Source organism: Lolium perenne, chromosome 3, assembly GCF_019359855.2.
Source record: "Lolium perenne isolate Kyuss_39 chromosome 3, Kyuss_2.0, whole genome shotgun sequence".
NCBI lineage: Eukaryota > Viridiplantae > Streptophyta > Magnoliopsida > Poales > Poaceae > Lolium > Lolium perenne.
In genome coordinates, this window is record NC_067246.2 from 187,006,882 (window position 1) to 187,025,057 (window position 18,176).

The following is an 18,176-nucleotide window of genomic DNA, read 5'->3' on the forward strand; positions in this document are numbered from 1 at the left end:
TCACTCTCCTTGATCATATTGTATCATCCTCCTCTCTTGATCCTTGAAAACTTCCTCCACACCAAACTCAAAACAAACTCATTAGAGGGTTAGTGCGTAATCAAAAATTCACATGTTCAGAGGTGACATAATCATTCTTAACACTTTTGGACATTGCACAAAGCTACTGAAAGTTAATGGAATAAAGAAATCCATCAAACATAGCAAAACAGGCAATGCGAAATAAAAGGCAGAATCTGTCAAAATAGAACAGTCCGTAAAGACGAATTTTTCTGGGGCACTTAACTTGCTCAGATGAAAATGCTCAAATTGAATGAAAGTTGCGTACATATCTGAGGATTACTCACGTAAATTGGCAGATTTTTCTGAGTTACCTAAAGAGAATACTACTCAAATTCATGACAGCAAGGAATCTGTTTCTGCGCAGTAATCCAAATCTAGTATGAACCTTATTATCAATGACTTTACTTGGCACAACAATGCAATAAAATAAAGATAAGGAGAGGTTGCTACAGTAGTAACAACTTCCAAGACTCAAATATAAAACAAAAGTGCAAAAGTAAAATCATGGGTTGTCTCCCATAAGCGCTTTTCTTTAACGCCTTTCAGCTAGGCGCAGAAAGTGTGTATCAAGTGTTATCAAAAGATGAAGCATCAACATCATAATTTGTTCTAATGATAGAATCAAAAGGTAACTTCATTCTCTTTCTAGGGAAGTGTTCCATACCTTTCTTGAGAGGAAATTGATATTTAATATTACCTTCCTTCATATCAATAATAGCACCAACAGTTCGAAGAAAAGGTCTTCCCAATATAATGGGACAAGATGCATTGCATTCAATATCCAAGACAACAAAATCAATGGGGACGAGGTTATTGTTAACCGTAATGCGAACATTATCAATCCTCCCCAAAGGTTTCTTGGTAGAATTATCAGCAAGATTAACATCCAAATAACAATTTTTCAATGGTGGCAAGTCAAGCATATTATAGATTTTCCTAGGCATAACGGAAATACTTGCACCAAGATCACATAAAGCATTACAATCAAAATCATTGACCTTCATCTTAATGATGGGATCCCAACCATCTTCTAACTTTCTAGGAATAGAAGTTTCAAGTTTTAATTTTTCTTCCCTAGCTTTTATGAGAGCATTTGTAATATGTTTTGTAAAGGACAAATTTATAGCACTAGCATTGGGAATTCTAGCAAGTTTTTGTAAGAACTTTATAACTTCAGAGATGTGACAATCATCAAAATCTAAACCATTATGATCTAAAGCAATGGGATCATTGTCCCCAACATTTTGAAAAAATTCAGCAGTTTTATCACAAGCAATTTCAGCAGTTTTAGCAGTTTCAGGAAGTTTTGCAAGCTTTGCATTAGGAGTAGAAACATTGCCAACACCAATTATTTTACCATTGATAGTAGGAGGTGTAGCAACATGTGAAGCATTATCATTACTAGTGGTGGTAATAGTCCAAACTTTGGCTACATTATTCTCTTTAGCATTTTCTTCTTTTTCCCACCTAGCACACAATTCTGCCATCAATCTAATATTCTCATTAATTCTAACTTGGATGGCGTTTGCTGTAGCAAATGACTTAATATCTTTATTTTCATTAGGCATAACTTTCAATTTTAAAAGATCAACATCAGCAGCAAGACTATCAACTTTAGAAGCAAGAATATCAATTTTGCCAAGCTTTTCTTCAACAGATTTGTTAAAAGCAATTTGTGTACTAATAAATTCTTTAAGCATGGCTTCAAGACCAGGGGGTACATTCCTATTATTGTTGTAAGAATTCCCATAAGAATTACCATAACCATTACCATTATTAGAAGGATATGGCCTATAGTTGTTACTAGAATTATTCCGATAGGCATTGTTGTTGAAATTATTATTTTTAATGAAGTTCACATCAACATGCTCTTCTTGAGCAACCAATGAAGCTAACGGAACATTGTTAGGATCAACATTAGATCTACCATTCACAAGCATAGACATAATAGCATCAATCTTATCACTCAAGGAGGAGGTTTCTTCAATAGAATTTACCTTGTTACCTTGTGGAGCTCTTTCCGTGTGCCATTCAGAGTAATTAATCATCATATCATCAAGAAGCTTTGTTGCGGCGCCTAGAGTGATGGACATAAAAGTACCTCCAGTAGCTGAATCGAATAGGTTCCGCGAAGAAAAATTCAATCCTGCATAAAAGGTTTGGATGATCATCCAAGTAGTCAGTCCATGGGTTGGGCAATTTTTAACCAAAGATTTCATTCTTTCCCATGCTTGGGCAACATGCTCATTATCCAATTGCTTAAAATTCATTATGCTACTTCTCAAAGATATAATTTTAGCAGGAGGATAATATCTACCAATGAAAGCATCCTTACATTTAGTCCATGAATCAATACTATTCTTAGGCAAAGATAGCAACCAATCTTTAGCTCTTCCTCTTAATGACAAAGGAAACAATTTTAATTTTATAATGTCACCATCTACATCCTTATACTTTTGCATTTCACAAAGTTCAACAAAATTATTAAGATGGGCAGCAGCATCATCAGAACTAACACCAGAAAATTGCTCTCTCATAACAAGATTTAGTAAAGCGGGTTTAATTTCAAAGAATTCTGTTGTAGTAGCAGGTGGAGCAATAGGTGTGCATAAGAAATCATTATTATTTGTGCTAGTGAAGTCACACAACTTAGTATTTTCAGGAGTACCCATTTTAGCAATAGTAAATAAAGCAAACTAGATAAAGTAAATGCAAGTAACTAATTTTTTTGTGTTTTTAATATGGAGAACGCAAACAGGATAGTAAATAAAGTAAAGCAAGTAACTAATTTTTTTGTATTTTTGATATAATGAGCAAACAAAGCAGTAAATAAAATTAAGCAAGACAAAAACAAAGTAAAGAGATTGGAAGTGGAGACTCCCCTTGCAGCGTGTCTTGATCTCCTCGGCAACGGCGCCAGAAAAAACGTTGCTTGTGACGGTAAAGCACTCGTCCATTGGGAACCCCAAGAGGAAGGTGTGATGCATATAGCAGTGAGTTTTCCCTTAGTAAGAAACCAAGGTTATCGAACCAGTAGGAGTCAAGAAGCACGTTGAAGGTTGATGGTGGCGGAGTGTAGTGCAGCGCAACACCAGGGATTCCGGCGCCAACGTGGAACCTGCACAACACAACCAAAATACTTTGCCCCAACTTAACAGTGAGGTTGTCAATCTCACCGGCTTGCTGTAACAAAGGATTAGATGTATAGTGTGGATGATGATGTTTGCGAAGAACAGTAAGACAAGTATTGCAGTAGATTGTATTCGATGTAAAGAATGGACCGGGGTCCACAGTTCACTAGTGGTGTCTCTCCAATAAGAAATAGCATGTTGGGTGAACAAATTACAGTTGGGCAATTGACAAATAAAGATGGCATGACAATGCACATACATATTATGATGAGTAGTGTGAAATTCAATTGGGCATTACGACAAAGTACATAGACCGCTATCCAGCATGCATCTATGCCTAAAAAGTCCACCTTCGGGTTAGCATCCGCACCCCTTCCAGTATTAAGTTGCAAACAACAGACAATTGCATTAAGTATGGTGCGTAATGTAATCAACACAAATATCCTTAGACATAGCATTGATGTTTTATCCCTAGTGGCAACAGCACATTCACAACCTTAGAACTTTCTGTCACTGTCCCAGATTTAATGGAGGCATGAACCCACTATCGAGCATATATACTCCCTCTTGGATTTACAAGTAACGACTTGGCCAGAGCCTCTACTAGCAACGGAGCGCATGCAAGATCATAAACAACACATAGATGATAGATTGATAATCAACATAACATAGTATTCCATATTCATCGGATCCCAACAAACGCAACATGTAGCATTACAAATAGATGATCTTGATCATGTTAGGCAGCTCACAAGATCTAACAATAATAGCACATTGAGGAGAAGACAACCATCTAGCTACTGCTATGGACCCATAGTCCAGGGGTGAACTACTCACACATCACTCCGGAGGCAATCATGGCGATGAAGAGTCCTCCGGGAGATGATTCCCTTTCCGGCAGGGTGCCGGAGGCGATCTCCTGAATCCCCCGAGATGGGATTGGCGGCGGCGGCGTCTCTGGAAGGTTTTCCGTATCGTGGCTCTCGGTACTGGGGTATTCGCGACGAAGGCTTTAAGTAGGCGGAAGGGTAGGTCAGGAGGCGACGCGAGGGCCCCACACACTAGGGAGGCGCGGCCCCACCCTTGGCCGCGCGGCCCTGGCGTGGCGGCGCCTCGTCGCCCCACTTCGTTTCCCTTTCGGTCTTCTGGAAGCTTCGTCGAAAAATAAGACCCTGGGCGTTGATTTCGTCCAATTCCGAGAATATTTCCTTTTTAGGATTTCTGAAACCAAAAACAGCAGAAAACAACAACTGGCTCTTCGGCATCTTGTCAATAGGTTAGTGCCGGAAAATGCATAAATATGACATAAAGTGTGTATAAAACATGTGAGTATCATCAATAAAGTAGCATGGAACATAAGAAATTATAGATATGTTTGGGACGTATCAGGGAGCTCTTGTAGCCCTACACAATGAATGGTGTTTGTTATCCAACAAGAGAGTGTAGAGTAGTTTTATTATGTGATCATTGTTGAGAGTGTCCACTAGTGAAAGTATGATCCCTAGGCCTTGTTTCTAAGCATTGAAACACCGTTTCCAACAAGTTCTGTTACATGTTTGCTTGCTTCCATCTTTATTTCAGATTGCAATTACTACTTACAATCATCCATATTACTTGTATTTCACTATCTCTTCGCCGAACTAGTGCACCTATACATCTGACAAGTGTATTCGGTGTGTTGGGGACACTAGAGACTTCTTGTATCGTAATTGCAGGGTTGCTTAAGAGGGATATCTTTGACCTCTACCTCCCTGAGTTCGATAAACCTTGGGTGATTCACTTAAGGAAAACTTGTTGCTGTTCTACAAACCTCTGCTCTTGGAGGCCCAACACTGTCTACAGGAATAGAAGCGTGCGTAGACATCAGCCTACGTCGATGACATCGCGTTCATGACCCAGAAAGGATCCGACTTGATTAGCGACCTCACAGAAACCTTTGAGAACCTCCGACGGTATGTTAAATCCGCTGAAGTGCTTCTTTGGCGGGCCAGCCGGAAAACTCCTTGGCTTCATCGTCTCTCATAGAGGCATCGAAGTTAACCCATAAAAAATCAAGGCAATCCTGTGCATCAAAAGGCCAACTTGTCTCAAAGATGTGCAACGACTAACTGGTTGTGTTGCAGCAATCAGTAGGTTTGTTAGCCGTCTTGGCGAGAAGGCACTACCTTTATACAAACTGCTGAAGAAAACAGACAAATTTGTCTGGGATGACACAGCAGACGTAGCACTTCAGGGATTGAAGGAAATACTCGTCTCCCCACCTATTTTAGCAGCTCCGGGAGAGTCAGAGCCTAGGCTCCTTTACCTATTAGCTTCCAACAAAGTCACTAGCATCGTCATCGTGGTGGAGCGAAAGGAAGAAGGTCATGAATATGGAGTCCAGAGACCAGTCTATTACATTAGCGAAGTACTAACGGAATCCAAACAAAGATATCCTCACTTTCAGAAGCTAGCCTATGGCGTATTCCTAGGTAGCAGGAAGCTGAGACACTACTTCCAAGAGCATCCCATGACAGTCGTGAGCAAGGCTCCACTGTCAACGATTCTTAACAACGCTGACGCAACAAGACGCACAGCAAAGTGTGGCATAGAATTATCTGCCTTCGACATCACTTACAAAGCCAGGACTGCGATCAAGTCCCAGATTCTGGCAGATTTGTCGCGGATTGGACAGAAGCTCCGGATGCCGAATTGGAGCTGGAACCTGAAACTTGGGTCATGCACTTTGATGGATCCAAGCAGCATTAAGGCTCAGGAGCCAGAGTCACCCTGAAGTCCCCTACTGGAGAAGAACTGCAATAAGTTCTGCATATTCACTTTGAAGCTACAAACAACATGGCTCTACTACACGGTCTACGCATCGCTAAGGAAATTGGGATCAAGCACATCATATGCTGCGGAGATTCTGACCTGGTGGCACAACAAGTAGCCGAAACCTGGAACGCCAGAAACTCCATTATGGCGGCTTACAGAGACGAAGTTGATGAGATCGCCAAATGCTTCCTCGGATACGAAGTCAAGTACGTTCGGAGAGATGAGAACACAGCGGCTAACATGTGATACGTCCATTTTGCATCACTATTTTATATCATAATTTACTGTTATTCACTGATATATTTCATATTTAGAGATGATAATTATGTTATTTCACCTATTTTGCATGTTTCATGATTATTGGAGAATTACTCACCGGAGTCAGAATTCTTCTGGAAAAAGCACCGTCATGATACAATATTTCTGAAGATCAACAATTTACGGAAAATATACCGAAGCTCCTATTTTTCCAGATGATGGAGCCAGCCAAAAGGGGAGGCCGAGGAGGGCTGCCATGGGCCCTCCTGATACGTCTCCAACGTATCGATAATTTCTTATGTTCCATGCTTGTTTTATGATGATACACACATGTTTTATACATACTTTATGTCATATTTATGCATTTTCCGGCACTAACCTATTAACAAGATGCCGAAGAGCCAGTTGCTATTTTCTGCTGTTTTTGGTTTCAGAAATCCTAGTAAGGAAATATTCTCGGAATTGGACGAAATCAACGCCCAGGATCTTATTTTTCCACGAAGCTTCCAGAAGTCCGAAAGGGAAACGAAGTGGGGCGACGAGGCGACGCCACAGTAGGGCGCCACGGCCAAGGCTTGGGCCGCGCGGCCCTAGCGTGTGGGCCCCTCGTGGCGCCCCCTGACCTACCCTTCCGCCTACATAAGCCTTCTTCGATAATAGTTCCAGTACCGAGAGCCACGATACGGAAAACCTTCCAGAGACGCCGCCGCCGCCAATCCCATCTCAGGGGATTCAGAAGATCGCCTCCGGCACCCTGCCAGAGAGGGGAATCATCTCCCGGAGGACTCTTCACCGCCATGGTCGCCTCCGGAGTGATGTGTGAGTAGTTCACCCCTCTATGGGTCCATAGCAGTAGCTAGATGGTCGTCTTCTCCTAATTGTGCTATCATTGTCGATCTTGTGAGCTGCCTAACATGATCAAGATCATCTATTTGTAATGCTACATGTTGCGTTTGTTGGGATCCGATGAATATGGAATACTATGCTATGTTGATTATTGATCTATCATCTATGTGTTGTTTATGATCTTGCATGCTCTCCGTTATTAGTAGAGGCTCTGGCCAAGTCGTTACTTGTAACTCCAAGAGGGAGTATTTATGCTCGATAGTGGGTTCATGCCTCCATTAAATCTGGGACAGTGACAGAAAGTTCTAAGGTTGTGGATGTGCTGTTGCCACTAGGGATAAAACATCAATGCTATGTCTAAGGATGTATTTGTTGATTACATTACGCACCATACTTAATGCAATTGTCTGTTGTTTGCAACTTAATACTAGAGGGGGTTCGGATGATAACCTGAAGGTGGACTTTTTAGGCATAGATGCATGCTAGATAGCGATCTATGTACTTTGTCGTAATGCCCAATTAAATCTCACACTACTCATCATAACATGTATGTGCATGGTCATGCCCTCTTTATTTGTCAATTGCCCAACTGTAATTTGTTCACCCAACATGCTATTTATTTTATGGGAGAGACACCACTAGTGAACTGTGGACCCCGGGCCATTCTTTTACATCGAATACAATCTACTGCAATACTCGCTCTACTGTTTTCTGCAAACATCATCATCCACACTATACATCTAATCCTTTGTTACAGCAAGCCGGTGAGATTGACAACCTCACTGTCACGTTGGGGAAAAGTAATTTGGTTGTGTTGTGCAGGTTCCACATTGGCGCCGGAATCCCTGGTGTTGCGCCGCACTACACTCTGACGCCATCAGCCTTCAACGTGCTTCTTGGCTCCTACTGGTTCGATAAACCTTGGTTTCTTACTGAGGGAAAACTTGTTGTTGTACGCATCACACCTTCCTCTTGGGGTTCCCAACGGTCGCATGCTGTACGCGTGTCACCTCCCCATAGGCCAGCGCGGCCACCAGGGCTGGCGCGCCGCCATGTGGGGAGGGGGCCCACGACCCCCCTCGGCCATCGCCCTTTTGCGTACTTCATCTCCCAGAAACCCTAAGGTACGACAGAACATCAAGGATAGTCGCAGCCGCCTCTGCGGGGCGGAAAACACCAAAGAGAAAAGAGCTCTCCGGCAGGCTGAAATCTGCCAGGGAAATTCCCTCCCGGAGGGGAAAATTGTCGCCATCATCACCGTCATCGAGCTGGACTTCATTGGGATCATCATCATCATCTCCACCACCGACACCGTCATCTCCACCGCTGCACCTCGTCTCCGCTGTAACATCTTGGGTTGAATCTTGATTATTTCATATGGGAAGCTCTCCCGGTGTTGATTAATCCTTGTTATTGATGTTATTGAGTGAAACCATTGAATCAAGGTTTATGTTCAGATTGTTATTCATCATCATATCACCTCTGATCATGTTCCATATGATGTCTTGTGAGTAGTTCGTTTAGTTCTTGAGGACATGGGTGAAGTCTAAATGTTAGTAGTGAACTATGTTGAGTAATATTTAATGGTTTTATATTTAGGTTGTGGTGTTATTCTTCTAGTGGTGTCATGTGAACGTTGACTACATGATACTTCACCTTTATGGGCCTAGGGGAATGCATCTTGTATTCGTTTGCTAATCGTGGGGTTGCCGGAGTGACAACAACCTGAACCCTCGTTGGTATATCGATGCATGAGGGATAGCAGGATCTCAGAGTTTAAGGCTGTGGTTAGATTTATCTTAATTACTTTCTTGTATTTGCGGATGCTTGCAAGGGGTTTAATCACAAGTATGTATTAGTCCTAGTAAGGGCGGTGCATTAGCATAGGTTCACCCACACAACACTTATCAAAACAATGAAGATTAATCAACTATATGAAGCGAAAGCACTAGACTAAATTCCTGTGTGTCCTCAAGAACGTTTGGCCATCATAAGTAAACAAACCGGCTTGTTCTTTGTGCTAAAAAGGATTGGGCCACTTGCTGCAATTATTATTCCCGCATTTAACTTACTTGTATTTTATTTATCAGCTATATCAAAAACCCCTGAAAACTTGTCTGTGAGCATTTACAGTGAATCCTTCATCGAAACTGCTTGTCAACACATTCTGCTCCTCGTTGGGTTCGACACTCTTATTTATCGAAAGTACTCCGATACACCCCCTATACTTGTGGGTCATCAAGACTATTTTCTGGCGCCGTTGCCGGGGAGTGAAGCGCTATTGGCAAGTGGAATTGGTAAGGAAAACTTTTACTGTACGTGCTGTTTATATTTATGTCTGCTGCTATAATTCATTATGCAGAGATCTTCTCTTGAATTCTGATACGTCTCCAATGTATCGATAATTTCTTATGTTCCATGCTTGTTTTATGACATTACTTACATGTTTTGTTCACACTTTATGTCATTATTATGCATTTTCTGGAACTAACCTATTGACAAGATGCCGAAGTGCCAGTTCCTGTTTTCTGCTGTTTTTGGTTTCAGAAATCCTAGTAAGGAAATATTCTCGGAATTGGACGAAATTAACGCCCAGTATCTTATAATTCCACGAAGCTTCCAGAACACCGGAGAGGGACCAGAGGAGAGCCACAGGCCCACCACACATGTGGCCGACGCGGCCCAAGGGGGGGCGCGCCCCCTATTGTCTGGCGGCCCTAGACCCCCTCCGACTCCGATTCACCGCCTATTTAAGCCGTCCTGACCTAAATCTTCGACATGAATAAGCCACGATACGAGAAACCTTCCAGAGCCGCTGCCATCGCGAAGCCAAGATCTGGGGGACAGAAGTCTCTGTTCCGGCACGCCGCCGGGATGGGGAAGTGCCCCCGGAAGGCATCTCCATCGACACCACCGCCATCTTCATCACCGCTGCTGTCTCCCATGAGGAGGGAGTAGTTCTCCCTCGAGGCTAAGGGTTGTACCAGTAGCTATGTGGTTAATCTCTCTCCCATGTACTTCAGTACAATGATCTCATGAGCTGCCTTACATGATTGAGATTCATATGAGCTTTGTATCACTATTAATCTATGTGCTACTCTAGTGATGTTATTAAAGTACTCTATTCCTCCTTCATGATGTAATGGTGACAGTGTGTGCATCATGTAGTACTTGGCGTAGTTTATGATTGTGATCTCTTGTAGATTATGAAGTTAACTATTACTATGATGGTATTGATGTGATCTATTCCTCCTTTCATAGCTTGATGGTGACAATGTGCATGCTATGTTAGTACTTGGTATAATTGCGTGGATCTATCATGCACTCTAAGGTTATTTAAATATGAACATCGAATGTTGTGGAGCTTGTTAACTCCGGCATTGAGGTGCTCTTGTAGCCCTACACAATTAGTGGTGTTCATCATCCAACAAGAGAGTGTAGAGTGGTTTTATTATGTGATCAATGTTGAGAGTGTCCACTAGTGAAAGTATGATCCCTAGGCCTTGTTTCCAAATACTGCAATCATCGCTTATTTACTGTTCTACTGCATCTGTACTTCCTGCAATATTACCACCATCAACTGCACGCCAGCAAGCTATTTTCTGGCACCGTTACTACTGCTCATATTCATTCATACCACCTGTATTTCACTATCTCTTCGCCGAACTAGTGCACCTATACATCTGACAAGTGTATTGGGTGTGTTGGGGACACAAGAGACTTCTTGTATTGTGATCGCAGGGTTGCTTGAGAGGGATATCTTTGACCTCTTCCTCCCTGAGTTCGATAAACCTTGGGTGATCCACTTAAGGGAAAACTTGCTGCTGTTCTACAAACCTCTGCTCTTGGAGGCCCAACACTGTCTACAGGAAAAGAAGCGTGAGTAGACATCAAGCTATTTTCTGGCGCCGTTGCCGGGGAGGAAAGGTAAAAGGTACTCACACTCCGGATCCTGGCAACTAAGCTATTTTCCGGCGCCGTTGTAAGTGCTCGAAGCTATTTCCTTTAGATCCTGCAATTGCATCTTTTTGTTTCTTGTTAAACACTAGTAAGGCATAATGGAAAACAACTGTGAGCTCTTTAATCTATTTCCTGAGTTAAGACATAAATGGTGTGTTGCAAAAATTGAAAAACCTATGGAACCTTATTTGCATGCTAATGGCAATGTTATTAGTATGAATGCTTTGAACACCACTGTTGCTAATGATATGGAAAATTCTAAGCTTGGGGAAGCTGGTTTTGATGAGCATGATATTTTTAGTCCCCCAAGCATTGAGGAGAAAATTTTCTTTGATGATACTTTGCCTCATATTTATGATGATTATAACGATAGTGGTCTTTTGGTGCCACCTACTATGGAGGATAAATTTAATTATGATTACAATATGCCTCCTATATTTGAAGATAGCTACCTTGTTGAATTTGCTCCCACTACAACTAATAAAATTGATGATGCTTATGTGGAGAGTAATAATTTTATGCATATAGCTCATGATAAGAATGTTTCATTTGATAGTTATATTGTTGAGTTTGTTCATGATGCTACTGAAAATCTTTATGAGAGAGGAAAATATGGTTGTAGAAATTTTCATGTTACTAAAACACCTCTCTACATGCTGAAAATTTTGAAGTTGCGCTTGTCTAGTTTTCCTATGCTTATTGCATTATGCCTACATGACTTGTTTATTTACAAGATTCCTTTTCATAGGAAGTGGGTTAGGCTTAAATTTGTTTCATACTTGCCTTTTGATGCTCTCTTTTGCTTCAACTCTCATCTTTATGAGTGCATCATTTAAATTGCTGAGCCCATCTTAATGGCTATAAAGAAAGCACTTCTTGGGAGATAACCCATGTTTTTATTTTACTACAGCAACTTTGTTTTATATTTGAGTCTTGGAAGTTGTTACTATTGTAGCAACCTCTCCTTATCTTTCTTTTATTGCATTGTTGTGCCAAGTAAAGTCTTTGATAGTAAGGTTCATACTAGATTTGGATTACTGCGCAGAAACAAATTTCTGTCTGTCACGAATTTGGGCAGGGTTCTCTGTAGGTAACTCAGAAAAATCTGCCAATTTATGTGAGTGATCCTCAGATATGTACGCAACTTTAATTCAATTTGATCATTTTCATCTGAGCAAGTCTGGTGCCTCTAAAAAAATTCGTCTTTACGGACTGTTCTGTTTTGACAGATTCTGCCTTTTATTTCGCATTGCCTCTTTTGCTGTGTTGGATGGATTTCTTTATTCCATTAACTTCCAGTAGCTTTGTGCAATGTCCAGAAGTGTTAAGAATAATTGTGTCACCTCTGAACATGTGAATTTTTGATTATGCACTAACCCTCTAATGAGTTTGTTTCGAGTTTGGTGTGGAGGAAGTTTTCAAGGGTCAAGAGAGGAGGATGATATAATGTGATCAAGAAGAGTAAAAGGTCTAAGCTTGGGGATGCCCCCATGGTTCATCCCTGCATACTTCAAGAAGACTCAAGCGTCTAAGCTTAGGGATACCTTGGGCATCCCCTTCTTCATCAACAATTTATCAGGTTTCTTCTCTTGAAACTATATTTTTATGCGGTCACATCTTATGTGCTTTACTTGGAGCGTCTGTGTGTTTTATTTTTGTTTTGTTATTTTCATTCTCTGAATAAATGCTTGTGTGGGAGAGAGACACGCTCCGCTAGTTCATATGAACAAATGTGTTCTTAGCTTTACTTTTAATGTTCATGGCAAAGGTTGGAAACAGAAAATGCTACATGTGGTAGTGGTATAATGAAACACTTGCATAATTTTGTAGATCATTGAGCTTTCATAACTTGATTCTTTGCAAACGTTTTGAGGTATTTAGATGGTAAGGCTTGCTGGATGAATAAGTTAAAATTAGTAGTGGATTGTTGTCTTTAAGCTTGTGCCGTACTACAATTTTTTTTTTGAATATTTGAAGGTGTAGTTGGACTTGATAGCTTTCCATGTCTGAGAGTTCATCGTAATAACTAAGTTGTGCTGAAGGTCAAGGGAGCTAGCGGGGTACTTGTGCCACCGTGAACGTCCCTCCTTGGAGTAAATTTTAATCATGCTCTTAATGATGAACCTGCTAGTTGTTTGCAATAAGCTTGTGAGTTCTTTTTGACTAATGTTAAGCTACGGTTTTTGGCACTTCCACCATCCAAATTTGCTAGCCTCTTCGGTACTGTGCATTGCCTTTTGCTCACATTGAGAATTGTGCATACTTCGCCGGTACATCCAAACCCGTGGGAGGACTTTCTCTTGTTCTCCTACACATAAGCCCATACATCTCCTCAAAACAGCCACCATACCTACCTACCACAGCATTTCCATAGTTGTTCCGAGATATATTGCCATGCAACTTCCATCTTACATTACATGACTTGTTGTTATTCATTATTTACATATTGCTTTGCATGATTCTATACAGCTGATGTGTGGTTTACCCATGTTACGCTAGATCATTGCACATCCTGCTACACTGGCAGAGGCATACAGTTTTATACATCATGTTTCATTCATTATGAGTTATTTGTACCTAAAAGTGTGTTGTCATATTAGGATGTTGCCCCTAAAAGTGAAAAGACCTATGGAGGCCATCAAAAGGAGAAAAAGAAAAGAAAGAAAAAATAGAAAAGAAAAAGAAAAAAAGGGAATAAATAAAAAGGGGCAGCATTACTATCTTTTATCCACACTTGTGCTCATGTTTTAGCACTTGCATTATTCATAGTCATCATTTGTGCTCATGTTTAGCACCTACACTTCATATGAGAGAGTTTTCATGTTTTACTAGTATAACTATGTGGAGAATTTACACTATAGAACTTGGGTTGTATATTCCAATGATGAGCTTCCTCAAAAGTGCTCTAGGTCTTCGTGAGCAACCAAGTTGGATGCACCCCCACTAGTTCCATTGTAGAGCTTTCATACACATATAGCTCTATGTGCATCCGTTGCATGGCAATCACTACTCCTTGCATAGCTTTGATTATAAGACTTCCTCTTGTCTAATAATCACTTATAGCTTTGTAAGACTTTCTTCCATTTGGCCTTCAAAACCCACATTAACGTTCTTTATGCCATAACATCCTGGTGCTAATACCAAATGCTTGCGCTCACCGGTTGAGTAGACTTCGAAACAGTTGATTCATGACGTTCATGTTTATGTTTACTTGACTGAATCCTTCTTATGTTGTGAAAATTTACTTGATGCTTGGAATGAAGGATAGAACTGCTACGCTGGATACTTAACACATCTTTAATGAACTTTGTACGGTTTCATGTCTTTGAAGCAATAGTTCATGAAAACTTCTAGCTTGAATAACTCTTGCATTATCATCTCTTATATCAATATAGACATTTGCTTTGAGTGATTTGATCTCAGTTCATATGCTTTACATCATTATTGGATCAAGATTATGTTGGTAGCATGTCACTTCAGAAATTATCTTTGTTATCGTTTACCTACTCGAGGACGAGTAGGAACTAAGCTTGGGGATGCTGATACGTCTCCAACGTATCGATAATTTCTTATGTTCCATGCTTGTTTTATGACATTACTTACATGTTTTGTTCACACTTTATGTCATTATTATGCATTTTCTGGACTAACCTATTGACAAGATGCCGAAGTGCCAGTTCCTATTTTCTGCTGTTTCTGGTTTCAGAAATCCTAGTAAGGAAATATTCTCGGAATTGGACGAAATCAACGCCCAGTATCTTATAATTCCACGAAGCTTCCAGAACACCGGAGAGGGACCAGAGGAGAGCCACAGGCCCACCACACATGTGGCCGGCGTGGCCCAAGGGGGGGCGCGCCCCCTGTTGTCTGGTGGCCCCAGACCGCCTCCGACTCCGATTCTCCGCCTATTTAAGCCGTCCTGACCTAAATCTTCGACAGAATAAGCCACAATACGAGAAACCTTCCAGAGCCGCCGCCATCGCGAAGCCAAGATCTGGGGGACAGAAGTCTCTGTTCCGCCACGCCGCCGGGATGGGGAAGTGCCCCCGGAAGGCATCTCCATCGACACGACCGCCATCTTCATCACCGCTGCTGTCTCCCATGAGGAGGGAGTAGTTCTCCCTCGAGGCTAAGGGCTGTACCGGTAGCTATGTGGTTAATCTCTCTCCCATGTACTTCAATACAATGATCTCATGAGCTGCCTTACATGATTGAGATTCATATGAGCTTTGTATCACTATTAATCTATGTGCTACTCTAGTGATGTTATTAAAGTACTCTATTCCTCCTTCATGATGTAACGGTGATAGTGTGTGCATCATGTAGTACTTGGCGTAGTTTATGATTGTGATCTCTTGTAGATTATGAAGTTAACTATTACTATGATGGTATTGATGTGATCTATTCCTCCTTTCATAGCTTGATGGTGACAGTGTGCATGCTATGTTAGTACTTGGTATAATTGCATTGATCAATCATGCACTCTAAGGTTATTTAAATATGAACATCGAATGTTGTGGAGCTTGTTAACTCCGGCATTGAGGTGCTCTTGTAGCCCTACACAATTAGTGGTGTTCGTCATCCAACAAGAGAGTGTAGAGTGGTTTTATTATGTGATCAATGTTGAGAGTGTCCACTAGTGAAAGTATGATCCCTAGGCCTTGTTTCCAAATACTGCAATCATCGCTTATTTACTGTTCTACTGCATCTGTACTTCCTGCAATATTACCACCATCAACTGCACGCCAGCAAGCTATTTTCTGGCGCCATTACTACTGCTCATATTCATTCATACCACCTGTATTTCACTATATCTTCGCCGAAATAGTGCACCTGTACATCTGACAAGTGTATTGGGTGTGTTGGGGACACAAGAGACTTCTTGTATTGTGATCGCAGGGTTGCTTGAGAGGGATATCTTTGACCTCTTCCTCCCTGAGTTCGATAAACCTTGGGTGATCCACTTAAGGGAAAACTTGCTGCTGTTCTACAAACCTCTGCTCTTGGAGGCCCAACAATGTCTACAGGAAAAGAAGCGTGAGTAGACATCAAATTCCTATTTGGAAAATCTACTACTACTGCAAAGGTAGTGGATGAGGCGCCAGGTGAGAAAGTGATTCCATATAAAATACCTATGAAAATTATTGAACGCGTTGTGGATAACCGCTATGAAGGGGATGGAACTATCCATCCTGGAGATCATTTACTGTTTTTACATGAATTATGCGAGTTATTCAAGTGTGCAGGTATTTCTATGGATGAAGTTAGGAAGAAACTATTCTCTATATCGATGTCTGGTAAAGCGGCACATTGGTATAAATTGCTGAAGAATGGGAATTCTCTTGATTGGAAGGATATTGTGCCTCTATTTTATTCTAAATTCTATCCTCCAAGTGAAATTCATAAAGACCGAAACCGCATATATAATTTCCGGCCTCATGATGGAGAGAGTATTTCACAGGCAAGGGGGAGATTGAAGTCTTTAATGCTCAAATGCCCCATTCATGAGCTTCCTGGTAATATCATCATTGATAATTTCTACGCAAGACTTTCTTTTCAAGATAAAACCTGGCTGGATACTACTTGTTCTGGATCATTCACACGCAACAAAGAAGAGTTTAAATGGGACCTTCTTGATCGGATTCAGGAGAATACTGAAGGTTGGGAGAACGACAAAGGTAGAGAGTCAGGTATAAATTATGATTATGAATGCATTGAAACTTTTATGGATACTGATAAATTTCGAAATATGAGTGCTACTTATGGTCTTGACTCTCAAGTTGTTTCAAATTTTTATAAAGCTTTTGCCTCTCATTTTGAATTGCCTAGGAATAATTTTAATAAGTATCATGAACCCTACAAAGATAAAACTGATTCACCTATAGGTAAATGTATTGAAGTTAAAACTGTTGATCACATTCTTCCTGAAGCTTATATTGAAAAATTCCTTTTCCTGCTAAAATGAAGGAGTATTCTGTTATAACTATTGTGGTTAACAAAAGTGCAAACAAACCTATAGAACATGAGGAACAAATAAATATTGAACCTGCTGTTGCAATAGTTAAAGACCTTGTGACTGAAAGTGTAGAAGATGGTCACATCATTTTCTGTGAAGATGCTTCTAATATTGTTTCACATCCTAGTAAGTCTAGGAAAGTCAGTGTTCCTATGCTCTCTGTTAGAATTGGTGATCATTGTTATTATGGTTTATGCGATATTTGTGCAAGTACTAGTGCCATTCCTTATGAGCTTTACAGGGAAATCATGCATGAAATTGGTTCTTGTGAACTTGAAGATATTGATGTGGTTATTCGGCTAGCTAATATAGAAACTATCTCTCCTATTGGTATTGTTCGAGATGTGGAAGTTCTATGTGGTAAGATTAAATATCCTGCTGACCTTTTGGTACTTGGTTCTGCTGCTAGTAAGACTTGTCCTATTATTTTTGGTAGACCTTTTCTAAATACTTGTGGAGCTATTATAGATTGCAAGAAAGAGAAAATTGTGAATAAATTTGTTGGTGAATATTATGAGTTTAATTTCTCTAAATTTGACAAAGTTCCTTATCAAGCTGAATTGCCTAATGATGATTTTAGAGTTGAACAGCTTGCATCTATTGCTCTTGCTCCTAATAATCCTTTGCAGCAACATTTGGAGGATCATGAGAGTGAAGTCTTTAGGGAAGAAAGGAATGAGCTTGATGAAATTTTCCTTCGACAACCTATTCTTAAACATGACTTACCGGTTGAAGATCTAGGTACAACACCACCGCCAAAGGAAGATCCTGTTTTTGATTTGAAACCGTTGCCTGATAATCTTAAGTATGCTTATATTGATGATAAGAAAACATATCCTGTTATTATTAGTGCTAAGCTTTCAGATTTTGAGGAAGAAAGATTATTGGAAATATTGAAGAAACACCGAGGAGCTATTGGCTACACTCTTGATGACTTGAAGGGGATTTCTCCCTCTATTTGCCAACATGCCATCAACATGGAAGATGATGCAAAGCCTGTTGTTGAACATCAGCGTCGTCTAATTCCTAAGATGAAGGATGTGGTAAGGAATGAGGTATTAAAACTTCTTGAAGCTGGTATTATATAT